This window comes from Wolffia australiana, chromosome 5 (genome assembly GCF_029677425.1).
Source record: "Wolffia australiana isolate 7733 chromosome 5, ASM2967742v1".
NCBI lineage: Eukaryota > Viridiplantae > Streptophyta > Magnoliopsida > Alismatales > Araceae > Wolffia > Wolffia australiana.
In genome coordinates, this window is record NC_135839.1 from 12,507,383 (window position 1) to 12,532,071 (window position 24,689).

Consider the following 24,689-nt stretch of genomic DNA (forward strand, 5'->3'; position numbering starts at 1 on the left):
GCATTGATAGGCACACTCAGATTCAAATCTCCCAGGTAACGAACGCGCCAACATCATCTCTTTCGTCATTTTTCATTCGAACCTATACCCACATTTCTCACGTTTTCCAGAGCTGGTTATCTCTCGTTTTCCTTTTTTTTTCATCTCTGTCGCCCTCAATTATCCATTGTAGCAAGGGGAAATCCCACCTATAAGGATTTTTTCCTCCACCCTGTAATGGGCCGAGAACCCCTCTCTTTCTATTTTGTTAGCTTGTTAAGGGCCCATCCACCTTCCCTTCTATGAAAGGGAAAGGGTGGGCAGCTCAACAGGTACCCTTTTGACTAGTCTTTCAATTTAATAAGAATTGTTGGAAGTTGAAGGGTCATGATTCAAGAGGGAGAATGAAGAAGGAAGGGAAAAAAGAAGAAAGGGGGGAAGGGAGCTAATGCCGCCGTTCTCGCCACCCGCGCATCCACACCGGCTGGCACAAAGGCATTGAGCGGCGCCGCTCTCGCTTACTCGCGCGCTGACGTCGCTCACTCGCGTACGCGACCATTGCGGGCCGGCCGACTGCTGTTGCTCATTATGGGGTCACGCCCAAAGTCGTTTGCACACACCCGAGCGCTGCTACGCCGTGATTTCACCGCGCATTCACCCGTACCGCCGCGCGCCGCTCGCGAGGTTTCATGCCCGCCCCACGCCCGTGAGTCATCCTGTACTCGACCGGTCACCCCGATCGCTGTTAGTGCTCGCCGCCTCCGCCGCCTCTGCGCTTGGCACCCTCGTGCACTACACATGCCTCCCCGCTTGTTTGTGAGCCCCTTGCTTGCTGCAAGACTGTGTGGTGCCTGACCACCGTCGCCTTTGTGCCTATCCGTCCACTCCAGTTGCCGTCGGCCTTGGCCACCATCCGAACACATGCTCAACGTCGTTGCCATCATCGTGCATCCGACTGAGTCTCTCCTCGCCCAGTGGGCGTCCACCCTCCTCATCTCTGACGTTGCTGCACTGCGGGTCGAACGTACAAAGCCGAGAACATCTTCTGCAGATACTGAAAAGGTATGTCTACTCTGCCACCATCTCTTATTTCCTTCAGTTCATTTTCGTATTGCCTCCTCCGCGCTGGGGTTAGACGTAGCTGAGAGGGACAGGTTGAGCGAATAACGCACGAATACACGAGCATCTGACTGATTTGGTACGAATCAGATTTGCCCGTCCCGTGAGAGTAAGGCCTGGTGGGGTCAGCCAATTCGGCGCCGTAATCGTCCTCGTCCCCTCAGACGAGGGTCAAAAGGTCTAACATACTACCCCGGGCGACTCCATCGATCCCTGAGAGTCAGAGTTCACCATGAGTGGGCACTTGCACTTACTAGAGGTTATTGCATCTTGCATTGTCGTCATAGTTCCCCATCGTTAGGAGTCACTCTAGGACTATGCCACCTCTGTAGACCGATACCGCAAACTGTCATCGACACCAAGCCATCATACTCGGTGATAACCGGATGACGTCCCAGCGACGTCCGGCATCACTCTCTCACCGTCACGTCACCCATCATGGGCTTTCTATCAGGGGTTAAAAATAGTCATCCCTCACCGTCACGTCATCCATCACAGATCCATCATCTTGACAAATAGCGTGGTGGATGACGTTTGCCAGTCAAGTTATTAAATCCCCAGCCACCTCATTTCTCTTGTTGTCTCTTTTCAGATTCGACAGCCTACCTTCTCCGGGGTCTTCACGACTTCCTCTCCTTTCTCCTCTCTCCTCCATTCATTTGCTCACTCTCTCCGCCATCCGCTACCTTGTTTGACTTGTTCTCCTTTCCCTTCTCTCTCACGCCGCTGCCTATCTGGTTGCATCTTCTCCCCCTTTAATGAACCCTTGACCAAACTCAAGTCTTCATCGTGAGATGATACTTCGAGATTGGCGGCCTCACAGCCACAGGCCCCTGTTGATCTATGGTACATACTACGAAATCTGAAGAGCATCCAATCTTCGTCTCCATGTCCCCCATACGCGTCTTGTCCGAGAGCATCGTCTATCCTTCTGAGAGGGCACCCGCCGAAGGCAAGTCCCGCTGCGAATTGTCACCGTGGGACTTGGCCCTGGTCTCATTTTGCAACATCCAGTATGGCCTCCTCTTCTCCATCCCGTCAGGCGCTCTCATGGAAAACCTCGTCGAACGCGTCACGTCCTCACTATCGACTACCCTCACACATTTTCGGCCCTCGCCGGCCGCTTAAGCGTCGACAAGCACGAAAACGGCGGCGGCATCTCCGTCTATATCGATTGCGACGACCGCGGCGCCGCTTTTCGCCTCGCCGCCGCGGACGGTGTTTACGCGGCAGATGTGGAGGCCAAGTCGGAAGACGTCCCTGCCTTCTCAGTAACTTATTCCTACGCAATGACGCCATCAACTACGATGGCGTTTCCCTTCATCTGCTCGCTGTCCAGTTGACGAAGCTGGAGGACGGAGTCTTTCTCAGCTGCTCTTTCAATCACGTCGTCGGCGATGGAACCGCCTTCTGGAACTTCTTCAACGCCTGGGCTGAGATTTCGCGTTCTCAAACGTCCCATCTTCGTCTACGGGCCGAGCCGGTGCTGGATCGGTGGTTTCCTGACGGTTTTACGCCGCCAACAAGGTTGCCCTTTGCTCACGAAGATGAGTTCATTCAGAGGATCTCGGCTCCGCCGCTGAGAGATAAATTCTTCCGGTTCTCGGCTGTTGCCATCGCGCGGCTCAAGGCGGAGGCAAACGACGAGTTGGGCTCGGACAAGATCTCGTCTTTGCAGGCTCTCACGGCGTGCATGTGGCGGTGCATTACCCGGGCGCGTCGTATCCCTGAAAATGATACCGTACAATGCGGGCTAATCGCGGACGACCGGAGGCGACTTAGCCCGCGGCTGCCGGAAACGTACTTCGGCTGCGCTATCTCCCCGATCATCTTCTCAGCCACCGCCGGCGAGCTTCTGAGCCGCGGAGTCGGCTGGGCCGCGGAACTAATCCACGAAGCAGTTACCCGCCATGGCGATGAGACGATCAGGGAGGAGCTTAAGAGGTGGATGGAGGCTCCGATAGTGTACACTTTTTCGATCATGGAAGCGTGTGGCACGTTCGTTGGAAGCTCGCCGAGGTTTGACAAGTACGGGTGCGACTTTGGTTGGGGGAGGCCGGTGGCCGTGCGCAGCGGTATCGCGGAGAAGCACGATGGGGTGATTTTGGCGTATCCAGGCAGGGAAGGCGGCGGTGCCATCGACTTCGAGGTCAGCCTTTCGCCCGAAGCTATGGCCCTGCTCGAATTGGATCCGGAGCTCAGTCGGGTTGTGTCATTAGATTAACTTCTCTCAGGAGGAGTATGTGACGCTGAATAATTCGCCGTTTTCATTTTGGGTGTTGAGTAAGCGCGTGTGAAATGATAAGAATTTATGGAGTTGGTTCATGGTTTATCAAATTGTTTTTTGCATTTAGCATATGACAAATCATAAAGAAAAATATTTTGATCTAATAAAACATCAAGATCATGAAAATTTTACCTGTTTTTAAGCCATGAAAATAGTTTACGTGGATGGAGATGTAGTCAAAGAAAATAGATCGATCTGATATTCATTTCAACTCACAAGTTGGTTTGTAACTTCCACGCATGGAGAATCTAATTCAACATGAATGCATGTTGGAAAAAGTATTGTGGAAGACTACGAGTTAGATAGTTTATATGGTCCCAAAATCATATGGACTGTTTTATATTCTCGCTATTCAACCTTATTCTTTTGTTGTAAAACATGAGCCGATTCATATAACATGTGAGTCTTTTTTTTTTAAATGATCATTATATTATTTTGACTACAATTAACACTAATAGTATCTTAATCCTATTCAGAGTTATTACCGCCTCGCCTCATAATAACATCAAATAGGTTGTCATGAAATTTATAAATGTCTGATTGTCTTATCTTTTATATATTTATTTATACATATTATAAGATGCATAAAATGAAAATTGGAAATAAATAAGTTGCAAATCGAGACACATATTACATTTATTGCATTAAAATAAATATAAATGCGTGCTATCAGTTTTAAATGATTAAACCTACTTTTGGATTGATACTCTGACGGTGATCTAAGCAGGTTTTAGTATATATTTTTTCTGACGTTGAATCCTAAAAGAAATTAAGTATCTGATTTAGAATATGTTTTTTGTAATTTCTCGGCTTGTATTTGGGATATACATGAATTTTCTAAATCAACCTGCATAATTAACATATTTCATGACTCAGTATATAATTTATAAGGATTTATAATCTTTTTTTTTCAGTTTTAATGTGTCTACCACATGTTCCCATTTGATTCATCAAATTGTGACCAATCACAAGTTTCTCCAAGGATTAACTGCACAAATCATTGCAAAACGTGTAAGTATGGCATCATCAATCGGATGCCATAATGTGCCAATCATTGTCTGACAAACTGACACACTTTTCACAGAAGGCAATGTGGAGCAATAGGAAAATGAAACAATTTAAATCCTAATGAATGTAATTTCCATATTGAGTAGGTTTATAATATAAAATTTGTTCAACAAAATTCAAAAAGTGCGACGGTACGCGTGATGCACACATGTACTATTGCGATTGATAAGAAATGAGGGATGATCTGGACATTTCATATGGAAAAGCACAAGATGTCAGGCAATCTTTGGGGAATATTTCCCTGTTTATGGCGTAAATGACACGTGCCAGTGTCAATCATTAAGAAATAGATGACCATAGAGAAGAATCGATGTGGCGCATGGCAACATGTCGCCACATCAGAATTATATAAAGATGTAGAAAAAAGATTTCATCGTCTTACCTACAGGTACACATTGTGACTTTGAACCGCGTGAACGCAGAAGGTGAGTCAATTACGTTCATGAGAATATCTGAAATGGACACGTTCATGAGAAAATTGGACAGCTTAACCAAAAGAAGAAAAAGCAGAAGTGTTAGTGCCAATAATGAGAAGAGAGAAAATAAATGGTTTGGATTACTCCAAGTTCAAAACATGACATCCTGTCTGATTGAGTTGAGATTTTTGAATAATGCTTTGTCACCCAAGCCTCCTTCCATTCATATCCTCTGATCTATAAATATAGGTATATATCACAATAAAAATCACCCTTAAACTTTGTACCTACTTTTGTGGGCTGCTTTAAAGATAGTGAGTTTTTTACATGCATCAATAGTGTTCTTGCTGCCCTGGGTGCGTGAGAAAAAGAAAAAAGAATAGGGGCAGATTACCTGGGCTCATAAATTATAATGGTCCTAGCGGAACCTAAGGATCCATGGTAAGCATCTTCACCTCACATCTCTCTTTCTCGACATCATTGGTAGGTTTGTTCGTTTCCACAATCACATATCATCATCACACTACTTCCATACATCCACCAAATTATGTCCTACCACCTTCATACCATTGTCCTACTGTTAAACTACTCATTAACTATTGTATTCGACTTGTTGTCTATCTTTTTTGAGTTTTGGCATGTTTTCCTTCTCATCTGTGATCAGTACCTATTAGAACGACAATCGTCCTGCTATAAAAAAAAGTAAAAGAAAAGCTACCATATATTAGTAATTAACATGTGGCACGACGGTGCAACACCGCACGTGACATCAACACGTTTCATTTTTCCATGAGACTCCCAGATACGAGTTCACATCGGTAAACAAAAAACTTGATAGTGAATACGGATTGTGATGACACTTTACTGTGTTTTTTTTTGTCTGTAATCATTCCACAAATGCATTTATTGAAATTTTAATCATTGGTTTGGTCTGCATCTCCACATGGAATAAAAATTAAAAGTATGACATCTAATCATTCCTCTTTATAGCATTACAATTTTCGACACCATAATGACACATTTTTATAAATAATTATATGCACTAATCATTGCCAAAAACATTAATATGGTGGGTGGATGTGTAAAATGTAAGATCAAAAAGCATTAAATAAAGTCTATTAAAGAAAATATCATTCTCAAGAATGATACAAAAATTAGTTTCCAACTAATAAAGATAATAGTTTTCTGAAATAATGTCAAACAACACATACAAAATATACCTGTTCTCATAAAAAATATATTTAGAATATGATGTTTTCAAAAGCCACTAAAATAACCATTGACCCCAACAAATCAAAAAATACACTTTTTGATCTTTAAGACTTGATAACAATCACAGGTGAGCATTTAATTTAGAAAAAAAACTTTAAAGTTAATACTACTAACCGAATAATCGCCTTGTTTTTAGAAGCCTAGACCGTTTGGGTTTAGTAGATATGGTATAAAATAAGCGGGAATGGTTAGGCTCTTTGAAAGACTCGTTAACTTATATATTTGGCAGTTAAACAATCCATGATGTTATTATCTATGTATTAAGGTATAGTATAAGTTGAGGGTTGTTTGTAGATTTCTAGTCAAAGGGGATGAATAGGTGTTTTTGTTAGGGCAGTTCCACTAATGTTTCAGTTCCATTTAATCTGGCATAGCTCTAGATCCTCGATAGTTTGGTAGGCTTTTTTGAGTTTTGCTGCATTGTGAATGAATATTTTGATCCCAAGATAGGAAGTGAGTCCTATCTGGATTTTAGAAATAATGATTCGAGGATCATCCTTCATCTTACATATCATGTAATATTTTTTAAATTGAGTGAAATACTTGATAACATTGTCCTAATTTCTGCCCCTGGTCTAAGATTTATGTTTGTGCTTCATAACTTAATTGTCCTACTTGATAACTTGAGTGGACAGAAGGGAGATCTCGATCTAAGTAATCAATGGCTCAAGACTCAAAACAATTTTGAAAACTGTAGACTTGTGAATTTTTGGGACTCAGAGGTCGATCCTATAGTGGGTATGGTGTTAAATGATGAGCCCCTTCTTTCTAAATTGTTGTATACAATGGCCTCGGAGGAAGGATAACTGATGTCAACAAATGGAGCAGTATTTTTGAGAGCCTTTTTCAATAAAACAACTCCAAACCAAATGAAATGCTTAGACACAATAAGGATGATATGTACACATCAATCCACATAGAGTTAGAGTTTAGTTGTATAAATGGTTTTCTTGGTCAAACTAGGTCAAGTTGGATGAAACTAATACTTATTTAATTATATTCACATAAATATAATTATATAAATATTATGTATTTATTTTTTAAACACAACATCTATACTAATAATTACATAATTATATTTAAAAAATATTATGATCCAATTAATTTTAAACAGATCACAATCAGATTAAAAATAAATGATCAATAATGACCATGTCAGTTCATTAGCTTTTGAGGGAGAATTTTGATGATTTTGTTTTTTTGAACATAACATAAATCAGATTATTAGAAATATTTGTTCCTCATTTCCATAATTTTAATATAAGAAGAAAATAAGTCCACAATTCAAATCATTCACTTTGTGAAGCCATGATTTATTAATAAAATACCATCTTAGAAAAGAGAAAGAGATGATAATTATTATTTATGTATTGGAAATTTTAGAGATCAGGTGTAAATTTAAATAAAAATTTGAACTCAATGCTTTGAAAATGAACTGATTTATGATCTGGTCAAAGTCAAGAAATTCAACGAGCAACTGAGATCATGATTGGACCCATGAGTCATGGATACATTTCTCAGAAACAAAGATTCGAATGATACTAAGTCATGAATTTCGGACCTGAGATTTGCATTTCGAATTTCAGTGCCCAAAAATAGCGACTTGTATGAGAATACAGTTCTCAAATGAATATTTACATATCAAGATATCAATAAAATATAAAATTATAATATACCTACATGAAGGAGGCCAAATAATTTTCACTTAAACCACTAGATTTCCATAACTTAAATGTTAAATGTTACTGAAGTGATGCCGGACGTCGTCTCAACGGCGTCCGACCGTCACCGAAGGAAGGAACTCGGTGTCGTATCGCTAACTGATCGGATTACGTCCACGACGTCAACCGATGGATATGCGGAGAACAGAAATGTATTTATGACGATGACGAGGACGATGATTCTACAACGGTACGTGCAATGCGCCGACAAGCTACGAGAGCCAACCCGGAGCGGGGACGGGGTCGCCAAGCTGGGTCGGTCCAGCCCTCCAAGTCGTCCGAGGTGAGTCGAGGGCGCGCACGCCGTCGAATGGGGTAACTCCCACTGGAATGCTCACACGCGTCGGGGCGTCCCGACTCGTACCGGACAGGTAAGACGCTCGTCTTTGTTTCGTCGTTCTCTCAATCTGTCCCACTCACCTATCTAACCCGAGCGCGGTGGAGGCAATACGAAGGATACTGACGGAAATAAATGACGAAAGAGGCTAGGAAAGCAGAGTACCTTCGCCGCGCTGGCGACGGGATGTTCGCACCAACTGGTTCGGAGGAGAGGAGTTGTCGGGTGCGCGGAGGTTGATTGGTGCGGAGGCGGTCGTGCGCAGTCAGCGGAGCGATGCGGGAGATGTGGTCGACGGTGGTGGGTGCGCGATCGGCGGCGCCGCGTCAGCGCGGCGCGGCGGCGGGCGCGCGTGGCGGCGGCGGCGGCGCGCCAGCGGCGGCAGCGCGGGCAGCGCGGCGGCAGCGCCAGCGCGGCCTTGGCGGCGCGCGGCGCCTTGGCGCGCGCAGCGGTGGCGGCCTTGGCGCGCGCGGCGCGCGGCGCCTGGCGGCGGCGCGTGGCGGCGCGCAGCGTGGCGGCGTGGCGCGCGCGATGGCGCGGCGCGGCACGCGCGGCGGCACGCGCGCGCGCGGGCGCGGCGGCGGCGGCGCGCGGCGGCGCGCGGCGCGCGGCGCGCGCGTGGCGGCGCGTGGCGGCGCGCGGTGGCGCGGCGCGCGCGGGCGGGCGCGGCGGCGCGGCGCGAGCGGCGGGCCGCGCGCGGCGGCGAGCGCGCGGCGCGCGGCGGCGCATGGCGGCGCGGCGCGGCCGCGCGGCTGCCCTTCCTCCTTCTTCTCCCCCTCCTCTTCCTCCTCTTCCTCTTCCTTCCCTCTTCTTCTTCTTTCTGCTATTCTCCTCCACGACCTGACCCTTCTTCTCAAAATACCAATCTTCAAAATTTAGGTCAAAGTAAGGAAGCGCCCACCTCTTCCCTTATATATGGGTGAAGATAGGCCCTTCCTTAAGTCCAAAAACAGCAAAACAAACAAGGTAAGGAAAGGAAATAATGAAAACGGGCTTGTCAGGCCCAACATAACGAGGGGGGGGTGAAAGAGTTCCTCATGTGGAGCCTTCCCCGCTACACGACAACACGATAAAACCGAACAGCTATAGAATAAGGTAACCGAAGGTGTCGGTGTGCTCGGTGGTCGGCGTCCGCGTCATGCCGAGTAACGAAATGCGGAATCCCGTGTTGCTGCGGCTCGCCGTGGTGGCTGGACTCGTCTCGGTGGCGAGCTGGGTAGTGCCGGCTCCTCGGGTGTTGGGTCGGGGAAGTCCTGCTGCTCCTCTGCTGCTGGCTCGATGACGTCCGGTGGTGACGCGCCATCAACCCTCCCGGGGTGGGAAGGACTCGACTCCGGCGAGTCAGGGTGGAGGATCGGCGACGGTGGAAGGAGGTCGGGACGGAGGCGTCGGAGCTCCTGTTCTGTAACCCACGTGTCGTCCGCGCAGGTGTGGCCCGCCCAACGTACTAGGAATCTCCTCGATGCTTCCCCACCTGCATGGTCAATTACCTCCTGCAGTACACAATCGATTGCCTCGTGCCTATCGGGTGAAACAATTGGGGGAGTGGTGTCGGCAAACTCACTCACGTTGAAGGGGTCTAGAGAGGTTGGGGGTGGGGAGGAAGAAGGGGCCCGGTACTGAGCTAGGTCCGCCACATTGAATGTAGAGCCTATTCCCCACGTAGGAGGAATTTCGACGACGTACGCGTTGTCGCCCACTCTACGGAGGATCCGGAACGGGCCGGCGCTGCGAGCATGCAGCTTCGTTGCCGTCCCGGGAGAGTATCTCTCCGGCCTGAGTCTGACCATCACTAGGTCTCCCACGTCAAATGCTCTGGGTCGGCGATGCAAGTCGGCGGCTTGTACAATGCATTTTGCTGCGTGATCCTATCATGAATGCGATGATGTAATGCAGAGACATGCTGGGCAAATGCAAGTGCGTCCTCGGAAACCCTAACATGAGGATCTATGGGAGCTAGGTCTAGGGGTCGACGGGGTGCCTGGCCGTAGGCGATCTCAAAGGGGCTCAACCCGGTGGTTCTGTTCACCGAGGAGTTGTATGCGAACTCAGCGCGTGGTATGACAAGATCCCAAGACGCGAGGTGTTCACCTACGAGGGAACGTAGTAGGTTGCCCAAGCTACGATTGACCACCTCCGTCTGACCGTCGGTCTGCGGATGGTAGGCAGTCGAGAACTTGAGCTTCGTGCCCAAGAGGCTCCACAGGGTCCTCCAGAAGTAACTCGTGAAGCGCACGTCACGATCGGACACGATCGAGGATGGCAGGCCATGGAGGCGCACGATCTCTCGGAAGAAGATCTGGGCGACCTTCACGGCGTCAGACGCTTCGCGCAGAACGAAGTGGGCCATCTTCGAAAACCTATCCACGACTACCATGACGGAGTCGTAGTGCCTCGCGGTGCGGGGCAGTCCCAAGACGAAGTCCATGCTCACGTCGTCCCAGGGACGCCTCGGCGTCGGCAATGGGGTATAAAGTCCGGCGCTCTTCTTGACCTGCTTGGCCAAGGCACATACACGGCACTGGGCAACTATGTTGCCAACATCGCGCTTTAGGGAAGGCCAGTAGAATTGGCCTTCCATGGCGGCGATCGCCTTATCGCGCCAAAATGACCGCTAAGGCCTCGGCGTGACATTCCCAAGTGAGGAAGTCACGAGTGATGTGCGAGGTACGCACAATCTGTTCTAAAGAACAGGTATCCGTCGATAAGGACATAGTCCTTGTAATCGTGGATGGTCCTCGCGGACTTCCGCGTTGATGGGGCGAAATCAGGGCAGTTATCGCATCCATCTCGGATGGTCTCGAACCCCAAGACTGTCACCTTCATGACGTTGAGCACGCGTGAGTTCTCCGGCCGAGGGCGCCGGCTCACGACGTTGTCCTTGCCCTTCTTGTGCTTGATGACGAAGGTGTAGTCCTGTAGGTACTCGACCCACTGGCGTGCCGATCGCCGATTTCGCTGCGAGTGCAGGTACTTGAGCGCCTCGTGATCCGAGAAGAGCACGAACTCCGATGATAGGAGGTAGTGTCTCCAATGCCGTAAGGCTTGGATGACCGCGTAGAACTCCTTGTCGTGACGTGGAGTATCATCGGCCTGGCATCGTTCAGCTTCTCGCTGAAGAACTCCACGGGGTGGCCCTCCTGGCTGAGGACGCCTCCGATGCCGATACCTGAGGCATCGCATGTAACCTCGAACACTTTCCCAAAGTCGGGAAGCCGTAGTACCGGCGCCTGTGTCATCATGAGCTTTATCTGCTGGAAAGCTCTCTCTGCTGCCGGTGTCCAGGCGAACGACTCCTCCTTGAGGCAGTCGGTGATGGGGGCTGTAACGGAACTGAAGTTCCGTATGAATAAATCTATAGAAAGTCGCCAGTCCTATGAAACTCCTAACGTCGTGCATGTTTGCCGGGGTCGGCCACGACGTGATGGCCCGGACCTTCTCCGGGTCGGCGGCTACGCCCTGGGCGGACACGATGAACCCTAAGAAGGCAACCTCGGACGCTAGGAAGCTACACTTCTTGGGGTGGGCGTAGAGCTGCTCCTGCCGTAGGATGGTGCAGACCTGCCGAAGGTGGTCTGCATGCTCGTCTCTGGATCTGCTATAGACGAGGATGTCGTCGAAGTAGACGACCACGAACTTCCCTATGAAGGCGCGCAGTACCTCGTTCATGAGACGTTGGAAGGTACTGGGCGCATTGGAGAGGCCGAAAGGCATAACCCTCCACTCATATAAACCGTCCTTTATCTTAAAGGCGGTCTTCCATTCGTCGCCGGGACGGATCCGTACTTGATGGTACCCACTCCTCAAGTCTATCTTGGAGAAGATAGTGGATCCCGCCATCATGTCGAATAGATCCTGCACACGCGGAATGGGAAAACGGTACTTGACCGTTATCTTGTTGATGGCACGGCTATCGCAACACATGCGCCACGTGCCATCCTTCTTCGGCGCTAGGAGAGCGGAGTGCAGCGCAGGGCTCATGCTCTCTGGATGAGGCCCTTCCCCAAAAGCTCCCTCACTTGCCGTAGCAACTCCTCGTGCCAGCGGCTCCATGCGGTAATGCGGTAGGTTTGGGCGACGCCGGGCACCAAGTCGATGGCATGCTGTATGTTCCTCATCGGGGTAATCCGGCAGTAGCTCTTCCGGGAAGACATCTCCGAACTCCGATATGAGAGCCTCAACCTCTGGGGTGCGAGGGGTCACTGCACTGTCAGCAGGGACGTCAAGGGTGACGGCCAGACACATAGGTGTATCGTCACCCTCGCGGCCAAGGTCGCGAGTGAATAAGGGTCCTCGGACTATCACTAACCCTACTGGTCGGGTCGCGGCCGGCTTGCTGGCGGCCAGGTGTACGGGTGCCACGTAACTCGCCGCCCCTGGTGCATAAAGGAGCAGGTGTTCACGCGCCTGCTAAGGTGATTTCGTGATCATATAACCATGGCCGACCGAGGATGATGCTACCCACCTTCATGGGTAGTACATCACAGAGTACGTCCTCGGCGTATGTGTTCACCTTCAGGGGGACGCGGCACTGACGCTTCAAAGATAGTGATGAAGCGTCGATCCATGAAACGCCGTCGCGTAGGTGCTCTATCGAAGTCAACCTAAGCCGCTGACCATAGTATCTGAGATCGCGTTGATGCAACTACCGCTATCCACGATCACCTTACATGCCTTGCCGTTGATCTTGATGTACGTGTAGAGGATCGACGTACGGATGGCCGCATCATCGAACGGTGTCGGCTGTTGAGCGGCCCGTGGCAGTCTAGCGGAGGTGTCAACCCGCGGTGATATCCTATCTCTACTGCTGCCGGGGGTGTCGACAGCGATGTTGGCTAACGGCCGGGCGGACGCACGGCCTGTCACGGTGGGGCTCCTCGCGCCTCGATGATCTTGACGAACCCTATCTGTCCATCGGGCTCCTCGTACTCAAGGGCGCATTCCTCGTTCCCGTGATAGTGGTCCTCCTGGGGTACGTCGGCTCCATCGCAATAATCCTGTTCGGCTTCCCCGACATCAATCAAAAGTGTAGATGGGCATTGGTGTGCCCGGTGCCCTCGTCCTTGGCATTTGTAGCACGTGATGTGTGCTTGACTTGGTGCAGCGCTACGGGCCGGGGCATCGCCGGTCGAGGCCCGGGCTTGCGGGTAGACCCCACTGAGGTGGTTGGGGTCGCCTTGGCCCCGGTGACCGGTGCGACCCGAGTGGTCGCGGGTAGGGTGGAACGGCGGGTGCAAGCCGAACCGTAGGAACTCGCGGCGTGGTGTGCGCGTTGGCGCCGGGTGTCTTCGACAGGTGGATCCATGTGCTCCACTAGGTGGTATGCCTCATCGACCTCTGCCGGTTGGCAGTCAAGGACCTTGCTGCGCAAGGCGGGCGGCGTGGGCAAAGAGGCCGATGATGACGCGGGGTCCTCCACGAAGCGGCAACGCATCCGGCATTCCTCGAAAGCCTCGATGTACTCCGACACGAGTCGACCTTGCTTAAGGTCGAGCCACGAGAGGAAGAGTGTCATCTGGTACTGACGAGAACGCACTTGTTCCTTAGCTTCGCGCCATTTCTGCCCATGACATAATGGGCTGTCCTCGTCGCTCGCCGAGAATTGCTCATTCTCCCGAAGATCTTGGCTTGTCCGCCAAGCCGTGTCTCTGCGCACTCGACGCAAAGGTCGTCATCCATCCTGTACCACCTGAAATACGAGTTCATTTTTGATTCCCAGTCAATGAACTCCTTGGGCTTCCTCGAGCCCTCGTAGACGGGTACGTCGGCGCGCACGCTCCTCTGGATGCGTGCACGATGCTCCTCACGCCGACGCTCGTCGTCATCATAGTGCCGCTCGGGCACGGGGTAGTTTCCTCGTCGCGGGTCCATGGGGCGACGGGGCGGGAATGGGTCGTGTCCGCGGTCGTCCCCGTGGTAGAGACGACCATCCCGCGGTGCTCGGTCCCAAGGCACCGGGTGATGTGGTGGTGGGCATGCACCGTCAGCCCCGTAATATGGCGGGGGTGGCGGCCGTGGGTAGTCCTCGCGTCGTGCCGGTGGCTCGTCGAACCGCGGACCACGGGGAGGAACGGGGTCGAACCGACGGGCCGGATAGTCACGGCTCGGGTCGCGCTCGTACTGACGTATAGGGAGATCAGGTCGAGCATAAGGGACCCCGTCGTGGCCACGGGTGTAGTCATCCCGCGGGCGATGCATGTCCCAAGCGCGGACATCCTGTGGGTCGCGTATGGGCTCCCTGGCTAGGCGTACCGGTGGTGGTACGCCGTAAAACGGGCGATCAGGGGCCTCGTAATCATCAGCAAGGTCCGGGTCGGGGTGACCACGGTATTCGGGTCTACCAGCCCCGTAAGGGGGGCGAGGGGGGCCTCGTGCAACCGGTCCCGCCTCAACTCCGTGCTCGGACACTCGGGTGTCGGTGAGCATCCGCTCCAAGCGCTCCGTCCTGGCTGCCGATGCGCGACGTTGAGCTCCTTGGTCTTCCGGAAGTTCTTCTCTTGGCGGGTACTGGCGAGTGGCGCTTCGTCGTCCTCGTCCTCTACCCCGTGCAGGGGTCGCTCTAGGGGAGTACTCGACGACGGGAGATTTCCCGTGTGGTCGTCGCCTCGTAGTATCCCGGTCTTCGTAGTCACTCGACCGGGAGTCGTCGAGGACGCGCGGTGTGCCGCGTGGGGAGTGCTGGGATCGGCGTGAACCACCGGGCGATGCCGGTGATTTCGATGCGCCTGGAGCACCCGTGACGTCGGGTGGGACCGGCGTGTCCTCGATATGGGGTAAGGTAGGTTCCGCAACCGGCGAGGCCGGTTGAGGTCCCGAGAGGTCAATCTCGTTGCCTCTCTCGTCTCGCGACGGTTCGACTCGTCGCGGGGAGGTAGAACCTCCGCGTTGCGCCATCCGTGCGGATCGCGTCTCTACGGCCATTCCCTGGATACCGATATGGATGCACGTAAAATCGATGGATGCGATGCACTAGATGCGATGCGATGCGATGCGATGCGAAGTCGGAGACGTGCTGTGGGCGACCACAGCCTGGCTCTGATACCAATTTGATGCCGGACGTCGTCTCAACGGCGTCCGACCGTCACCGAAGGAAGGAACTCGGTGTCGACGCTAACTGATCGGATTACGCCCACGACGTCAACCGATGGATATGCGGAGAACAGAAATGTATTTATGACGATGACGAGGACGATGATTCTACAACGGTACGTGCAATGCGCCGACAAGCTACGAGAGCCAACCCGGAGCGGGGACGGGGTCGCCAAGCTGGGTCGGTCCAGCCCTCCAAGTCGTCCGAGGTGAGTCGAGGGCGCGCACGCCGTCGAATGGGGTAACTCCCACTGGAATGCTCACACGCGTCGGGCGCCCGACTGCATCGACAGGTAAGACGCTGCGTCTTTGTTTCGCCGTTCTCTCAATCTGTCCCACTCACCTATCTAACCCGAGCGGTGGAGGCAATACGAAGGATACTGACGGAAATAAATGACGTAAAGAGGCTAGGGAAAGCAGAGTACCTTCGTCGCGCTGGCGACGGGATGTTCGCACCAACTGGTTCCGGAGGAGGGAGTTGTCGGGTGCGCCGGAGGTTGATTGGTGCGGAGGGGCGGTCGTGCGCAGTCAGCGCGGAGCGATGCGGGGAGATGTGGTCGACGGTGGTGGGTGCGCGGTCGGCGCGGCGGCGGGCGCGCGGTCAGCGCGGCGGCGGCGCGGCGGCGGCGCGTGGCGCGGCAGCGCGCGGCGGCGCGCGGCAGCGCGCGACGCGCGCGCGGTGGCTGGCGGGCGCGGCGCGGCGCAGCGGCGGCGATGCGCGCGGCGGCGCGCTGGCGGCGGCGCGCAAGCGCGCGGCGCGCGCGCGCGCGTGGCGCGGCGGCGCGCGGCGGCGCGCGCGTTGGCGCGGCGCGGCGCGATGGCGCGGCGGCGCGCGACGGCGCGCGGCGGCGCGGGCGCGGCGGCGCGCGCGATGGGCGCGCGCGCGCGGCACGCGAGGCCGCACGCGATCGGGCGCGAGGCGCGCGGCGGGCGCGCTGGCGGTGGCGGGCGCGCGCGGGCGCGCGCGGCGCGCGCGGGCGCGGCGGGCGCGCGGCGCAGCGGCGCGGCGGCGCGGGCGCGGCGGCGCGCCGCGCGGCGAGCAGCGGCGCGCGGCGGCGAAGCGCGCGCGGCTTGCGGCGCGGCGGCGTGGCGCGGCAGCGCGCGCGGCTGCCCTTCCTCCTTCTTCTCCCCCTTCTCCTCTTCCTCCCCTCTTCCTCTTCCTTCCCCTCTTCTTCTTCTTTCTGCTATTCTCCTCCACGACCTGACCCTTCTTCTCAAAATACCAATCTTCAAAATTTAGGTCAAAGTAAGGGGAAGCGCCCACCTCTTCCCCTTATATATGGGTGAAGATAGGCCCTTCCTTAAGTCCAAAAACAGCAAAACAAACAAGGTAAGGAAAGGAAATAATGAAAACGGGCTTGTCAGGCCCAACATAACGAGGGGGGGGTGAAAGAGTTCCTCATGTGGAGCCTTCCCCGCTACACGACAACACGATAAAACCGAAAAGCTATAGAATAAGGTAACCGAAGGTGTCGGTGTGCTCCGGTGGTCGGCGTCCGCGTCATGCCGAGTAACGAAATGCGGAATCCCGTGTTGCTGCGGCGGCTCGCCGTGGTGGCTGGACTCGTCTCGGTGGCGAGCTGGGTAGTGCCGGCTCCTCGGGTGTTGGGTCGGGGAAGTCCTGCTGCTCCTCTGCTGCTGGCTCGATGACGTCCGGTGGTGACGCGCCATCAACCTACATGAAGGAGGCCAAATAATTTTCACTTAAACCACTAGATTTCCATAACTTAAATGTTAAATGTTACTGAAGCGTCCATAACATTTTAGAAGGCACTTGAGGAAAAATGGCGGGGATTGAATGAAATGACAGGGATTCAATCGAAATATGTGTAATGTTCTGATATCAATAAAACTAGTTTATTCCAAATAAAAGCAACAATGATTACACCTTTCAAGTTAGAGTCCATAAAAAGGCTATAAAACAAGTTTAAAGTTCAATAATGACATCATTCCTGGCCCGTGTAGTGTACTGGCATGTTGGCGATAAGTCTTTCTTTTATTTTGAAGGATTGACGATATTTATGTACTCAAGTGAGTGTCACAGTTCATAAAAAGGCTATAAAAGAAGTTTAAAGTTCAATAATGACATCATTCCTCGCATGTGGAGTATACTGGCATGCTGGCGATAAGTCTTTCTTCTCTTTTGAAGGATTGACGATATTTATGTACTCAAGTAACGTATTTATGAAAAAAATATGATAGTAAACTCTTGATTGATATTGGATTTCTCTATGAAATTTGCTATGAAGACAGAAAAAAGTTGACTGTATTCCTATAAATGGGAAAGATCTTGGCCACCATTTTGTTTTAGTAAAAATGACATTAAAGCTGATGACACTTGGCATCACAGCAGAGGCCACATCCCCCATATCATGGCATCCATGGGATTCACCTCTTCAAACAAGTCTTGATCATTAGATCTTTATCCTTTGACTCATGTTTTCTACGTGTGCCTAGATATAACTCTACTATAGTATATCCCATATGGAAATATTTAAACTCCTTGAAGGCTGAAGAAGGGTGATATTGATTACTATTATAAAAAAACTATTCTTGGCCTACCTGTGCCGTGCACGCAATGCACTAGACCTGTGTATTTGTGCTGGCTGGTTGAAACACCTACTGTAGGTGCACCCATCAACTGCTATCATTCCCCATACTTAATAGTGTCTAAAAACTATTAAATTATTAAATAAATAATACATCTAAGAAAAATTATATTTCTTAATGTGCGGACATTTTAATCAAATTTGCATCATGTATGCTGTCATTTTAATACTCTTGCTTTCACCCATGCATCCTAAAATAACTAATAAAACCAAAAGGGGGTTAGTTTACATAAATCAATAGGAAAATTTTGAAATTTGATTTTTATTTTGATTCTTCTAAGATTTGCCTTTTTCTCTTTGCTTTATTGTTCATCCACATAATTCCAAAAAGAACTGAACTCAATAAATGTGGTTAAGCTTAAATGGTTTGACCATAGAGTGGTGAAACATGAAAACCAATATAATTTACGCTATAATAATGTAAAAATTAATAATTATGAAAATGGCATGGTGATTCAGAAAATAATATAATATAATGACAAAGTGCATCATAATCACAAGATTTAAGAATTTAATAGAGAGGTGGAGGATATAAATGAATGCAAAAGAAACATGTTATCAGTAAGGTGTCTATCCATGTTGGTCATGCGAGTATTGATCTCATGAATACTCTCAAGATGCACTGTAATATTTTGTTTCAGGGAGAGAGTAAGAAAGGAATTACGGTCGGTAATTGATAATATGCAAATAAGAGCTGATAAACTGTTAATTTGATCGTATTTTAGAGCTTCTAATACATAAAACATTAACTGTTAACACATGTTATAGTGATTTTAGGTTATTATAATAAATTCCTTGAATCTCAAGTTAAATAATTATTTTAATCAATATTTAGGTCATTTATTACACTTTAAATGTTATTAAAATGAATTATAAATGAAATTAAATGATTAATTGACCTATTTATATAATAAAAAAGAAAGGCAGTAAATAAAAGAACTTAATAAAATAATAAAATCATTTTTCTGGTATTTATACATATTTTTAGCATTTAGTTTAGGTATTTTTCCATTAAAAAACGTTCTTTAAAGAAGACTGGCCCTTATTGGGCCAGTTGTAGCGCTCACCTATCTGCAAGTGGCTCTCGGCGCACGAACGACGTGATCCGCATGCAGCGCCGCATAAGCAAATCAGGAGATGAGTTCAGGCCGTCAGTGAGTGACATGCACATACGCAATTTCGTGCATGTCGTGCATGGAATGGAGACACGCAGAGACACCACGGGCCAATCGTGTTGCATTGTATGCTCAACATACAACGCCAAAAAGATAAAAAATTTAACGGAATCGGAAGAAGCTCTTCTTCTGATCCCACGGCCATAAAAGGAGAAAATGAGAGATTGAAGAGGCTGTTCTTGATTTTGAAGCTCTAGAAAGTATTAAATAAATCCAAAATGATAGTAATATACACGTGCAATTCTAGCTAATTTATCTACTTCTTTATCTTTATCTGCATATATTATAAACATTTATGTTAAGTTCTGAAAAATGATGAAATAAATTCAACTCTTTCTAATTTTGAGTAAATTATTGTCATTTGTGGGACTAACCCCACTGAACTCAATGGGTTGAGTGGAATGAATCTCACTCTCGTCTTGGTTTATGTGGAAGATGCAGAAATTAGGTGAAACTTTCATGAACAAAGGGGATAAATAAATGAAGGATAAGCTATTTGGCCCAGAGGAGCAGGACCAGCCACAACCCTGGGCCAAGAAAGGAGATTCAAATCAAGACAGCCGACTCTACTCCAAAGGCCCAATAAGGAAGTTCCACTAAGCCCACTATGAGAGGAATCTTGGGCCAAAGAAAGGATGGCAAGGGGGAGGTCCAGTCCTGATTATTTATGCCCATTTTATGTGCTTAGATGCTGATTGGAGGACACCCTTGGACGGGGATCCAAGCCATCCATTGTATTAAAAATCTGGCCATCCATTGTATTAAAAGTCCAATGGCTCTCATTTGCTCTCTCTCCCTATATAAACCCCCTCACCCTATTGTAATAGGCATCTTGTGATTCAATCCAAAGTAATGTTTGGTGGCCTGAGTGCAATTGATTCATAGATCCATTCACCTCAATGAGTGCCAGGCTGAGCAGGAAGCATCTAGGGCTGATGAAGCTGGTGGAAAGAAGAAGAAGTCCCTTGGCCCTTGGAGGGTGTGACAAAGAGATTACCTTCTTATTTCTCATTTTTCACTCTTTTTTGTTCATCTTTTGCCTTTGAGTTAGTCTTGGGTCAGCTAGCCAATATCCAGACGGTTCCAATGCATCCAACCACGCTCTAAAATGCATTCTAAAACTCATTCTAGAGTGAATTTAGTGCAGTCCATTTTTTCTCTCTCCTCCACCAAGCCACTTTCCCCATTTGGCATCTGGACTTCGACAAATTTTGACTAAGTCCAGAGCGCCAGCCTGTTTCATTTCCTATTTTATTTTGGCTTTCAAATACTCCTAAAAATTCCGAAAAAATTTATTTTCAGCCTACTAATATTATTATAATATGATAATATATTTTTAATTTTCTTTGTTTTATATATATTTTTTAAATAGTTATTTATCTTCATATGTAATAAACCTATTAAAATTATTAAAAAATTATATAACCAAAGCACAAATTCTTAAGGAAAAACCCTTGCGCCCTATGGATCGACCCTTACTCTCCCTACGCTAGTAAGGTTATTAATTCGGGTAAACCAATGATAGTAATTAAGTGAAGTTACCTCATCACTAATTACCCTTAAAATCTGAAATATCAAGTAGCACCTACTTTCCTAGAAGACTCAAGACCCTCCCTGGAGCAATTTGGAGCTAATTTTGAAGACAAAATCGACGATCCGGCCACCGTTCTTCCCCAGACCTAGTCTTCCAATGTGCAGAAATTTGGTGGTGTTCGTTGTGCCGATTCGCACAACGAAGAGATATGGCTCTATTTGAGCGGAATTCGCGCAATGAAAAACACCATATTTCCGCATATTTGAAGATTGGGTCTGGGGAAGAATGGTGGACGGATCATCAATTTCTTCTTCAAAATTAGCTCCAAATTTCTCCAAGAAGGGTCTTGAATCTTTTAGGAAGGTAGGTGATCCTTCGTAGAGCTTCAAAATCAAGAACAACCTCTTCAATCTCTCATTTTCTCTTGTTATGGCCACGAGATCAGAAGAAGAGCTTCTTCCTATTCCGTTAATTTTTTTGTCTTTTTGGCGTTGTACATTGAGCATACAATGGGACACGATTGGCTCGTGGTGCCTCTCCGTGTCTCCATTCCATGTGCGACACACACGAAATCGGGTACATGTGTGTCACTCACTGACGTAGCGAACTCTTCTCCTGATTTGCTTATGTGGCGCTGCATGCAAAACGTGTCGTTCGTGCACTGAGCGCCACTTGCAGATAGGTGAGCACTATAACTGGCCCAATAAGAACCAGTCTTGATTAAAAACCTTTTTTAAATGGAGAAACACCTAAAATAAACCCCAAAAATATATATTAATACCAAAAAATGATTTTATTATTTTCTAAAGTTCGTTTAATTTCCATATTGTCTCTTTATTTATAGAAATAGGTCAATTAGTGATGGCGCAGCACAGTCCGAGACCGCATGACCATCGTTCATGGAGTCGGCATCGACCCCGCCACTGATTCGCGTCCAGCCCGCACGACAAGCCAAAGCGAGGACGCGTGCAGCCAGATTCAAATATCCCGAGTAACGACGCGCCATCTTCGATCCCGTTTACCGCTTTTGTTTTCCGCATTTATGTTTTCTTTCGTAATCTTCTGTTTTTCGTAACTGCGTTGTAGTGAGGGGAAGTTCCCGTATGAGGATATCTTCCCCTCCTGTTCATGGGCCTAAGCCCCAATAGTCCTTTTCATTATCTTTGTAGTTTCAAGGGGCCCATCCACCTCTCTCCTATAAAGGTAATGGGTGGGCGCCCTCAACTTTTTCACTCTTGAATTTATGTTGAGAAGAAATATCGTTAGAAGTTGAAGAGTTGCACGATCCAGAAAAAGAGGAAGAAGAAGAAGGAGAGGGAGGAGAAGCACCCGGCCACAGTCATTGCCGCCACGGCGCCAGAACATCACCGCCACGCTGAGCCGCCGTCCGCCGCGCCATGCAAACCCCCCCATTGCCCGAGCTGCCCAACCCGCGTCACGCGCCATCTGCGCGCCTGATCTTGTGACGCCATCGCCGTTCCCGGGCCCCATTTGGACCCGCTCCTGAACCCACACCACGCCCGTTGACCACTAGGGTCCACGACCGCCGCCAGCATCTCCTCTCGCCACCCAGCACCTCGTCGCCTGCGCTCGCGTCACGTGCCCGTGCACCCGCCGGTCGCGCTGCTCCGCCTGTGTGCCAAGTCATCGAACTCGCCTATGGCGTAGCGCGTTTCTCCAACGGCCGCATCGTATGCACACCGGGCCGCTGATCCAACCCGGTCACCCCGTCGTGGAAGCGCACAGCCGTCGCCGCTAGTGCACGCACGTGGCATTTCCATCGTGGCCATCTACGCCTAGGACGTGCTCTGCTCGTGCCCGCCCGACCACCCGAGTCGTCGTCGCTAGTCAACTCACCCGCGCGCGCTATCAAGCCGTGAACCTCTGGTCGCCCCACGCCGCCACACCTGCCCTCGTTTTACCAATCTGTGTGTACTCCAGATTCCCACAACGACGAAGCCGCCTCGAGTGTCATCGATATAGCTGTTGCTTGACGCGACGAGAGGTACCCCACTCGGCCTTTGTCTTTTATTTTTTTCAGTGCACTTTTGTTTGCCTCCGCCGCACTCGGGTTAGTCGTAGGTGAGAGAGGCAGGCTGAGAAAATGACGAAAGAACACACGAGGGTCTTACCTGCCTGTGCGAGTCGGGTACGCCCATCGTGTTTAGCAACTTCGTGGGATATTCCCGTTCGGCCGCGTAGTTGTCCTCGACCCCTCGGACAAGGTTCGGGAGGCCTGGACTACACTCCCTGGGCGACCCCGTTGGACCCCAGGAATGGCACACACCCTCGAGTCGGCACTTGCACATACCACATCTGGATCTTTCGTATTTTGTCATATTTCATATCTGTTTATCTGCATTGTCAGACACGCATGCCACCGTGTTCGGATAGAGCTCCATTATCGATACCGAGTTGCTATCCTAGGCAACAACCAGAAGACGTTTTGACGAAGTCCGGCATCAATTAGTCACTTATTTTCATTTAAAATTCATTTTAAAAACATTTATAGTGTAAAAATAGACCTAAATATTGATTAAAATTATTCTTTAACTTGAAATCAAGAAAATTATTAGTTTAACCTAAAATCATGATAACGTGCATTAAAAATTAATGTTTTATGGATTAAAAGCCCATAATATAAAGAAATTAACAATTTATCAGCTCTTATTTGCATGTTATTAGTACTCGTTGAAGGCAAAATCTGCATTGGCATCTTGGGGCAGATCATGAATGATGGTGACCTGGTTGGCTGCATGCAGTTCCATTTAATACGAAATGGAGTATGAGATCTAGTCTGCAGTATGGGTTGACTAGCACATGTTTGATACTGATACCAATTTGACGAAGGACACCTGTGAGGGATACATGTAGGGCTGATAATGATGCCATCAGGTTCATGAAAACAAGCCATTGTGTTGATTTGAATTATTCAAGACCAGGATTATTAGTGATGATACAGTCCATTGTGTTAGTTGACAGCCTTATATTTCAATACTTGAAGTTTTCTTTAATTTTGAAGATGCTGGAGGACATCTGATGACAGTAGTGAAATGCAAGAAAATACTCAAAGAAATAAGGGCAAAATTAGCCAATACACAAATAGAACTATTGGCGAACATTGCTTGTGAATTGCATGGTTGATAACTAGATTTAGGTAGACCCTTCATGGCGTTATGGAGGATTTTTAGCAGGGGTCTGAGTTCACCATTGACAGGGTATGAGTTGACCATTGATCGAGTTAGGGTTGACAATTGAAGATTGATCGAGTTAGAGTTGACAATAGACCATTGATCATTCATAAGGTCTGCTTTGATCGTTGATTGGGTTGTGATACCATGGACCAGGGAAGAGTTGAAAGCTAATCAGGCCTAGATGGACCATTGGCTGGGGGTGAAGACAGGTGGGTTGGTCATGCTAGTGGAAGCAAAAATAGGTGGTAGGACTGCCATAGTGTCCAATAATTACTAAGACATTTCATTGTTCTTAATTTATATGGCGAGACAGCCCAATAAAAAAAGATGTTTCAAATCATAATGAGTGTGATTCAAATGTTGAGTGAAAATGATTTGTGTATAATTTAGAAAAAGTGGCAGAGTTGATGTTATCAAAATCATGTCACCAGCTCATGGAATGTGGTGGCATGGACACCAGTGCTTTGACATCGGATGCGCCGCCGCCATCAACCAAGGTCAACATCTCCGCTACTGACACAACGGCGAAGTCAACCGAAGTCAACATCTCCATCACGAACACGTCGCAACCATCATCACACACGTCTCCACCCGCGCACGTCCCTATGCGCGTCATGACACGTCACCAAAGCCAGATCAACAACTGCCCATTGGCGTGATATGAAGTACGTCTTTAACTTCTCATCTCTAATTTCTCGTCATTTTCTCTTTCCTCCAAGGCCTATATATAAAGACCATTGTTTTCAAGAAACATTTAGGCAGTCATAATTCAAGAATCGAGTTTTTGTTTAACTCTTCTTGGAGGACTGCCCAAGCCTCCTATCCTCTTGAGCCTAACCTGTCAGCCCACTGGTTTTCAAACGTGACGCCGTCATTAGGGAGTCCCATT

The 24,689-nt window shown here is 49.1% G+C and overlaps 1 pseudogene; it reads left to right on the plus strand.

Moving 5' to 3' along the window:
- The first annotated feature begins 1,771 nt into the window (after positions 1 to 1,771).
- LOC144703508 (putative acetyltransferase At3g50280) lies at positions 1,772 to 3,435 on the plus strand (annotated as a pseudogene).
- The last annotated feature ends 21,254 nt before the right edge of the window (positions 3,436 to 24,689 follow it).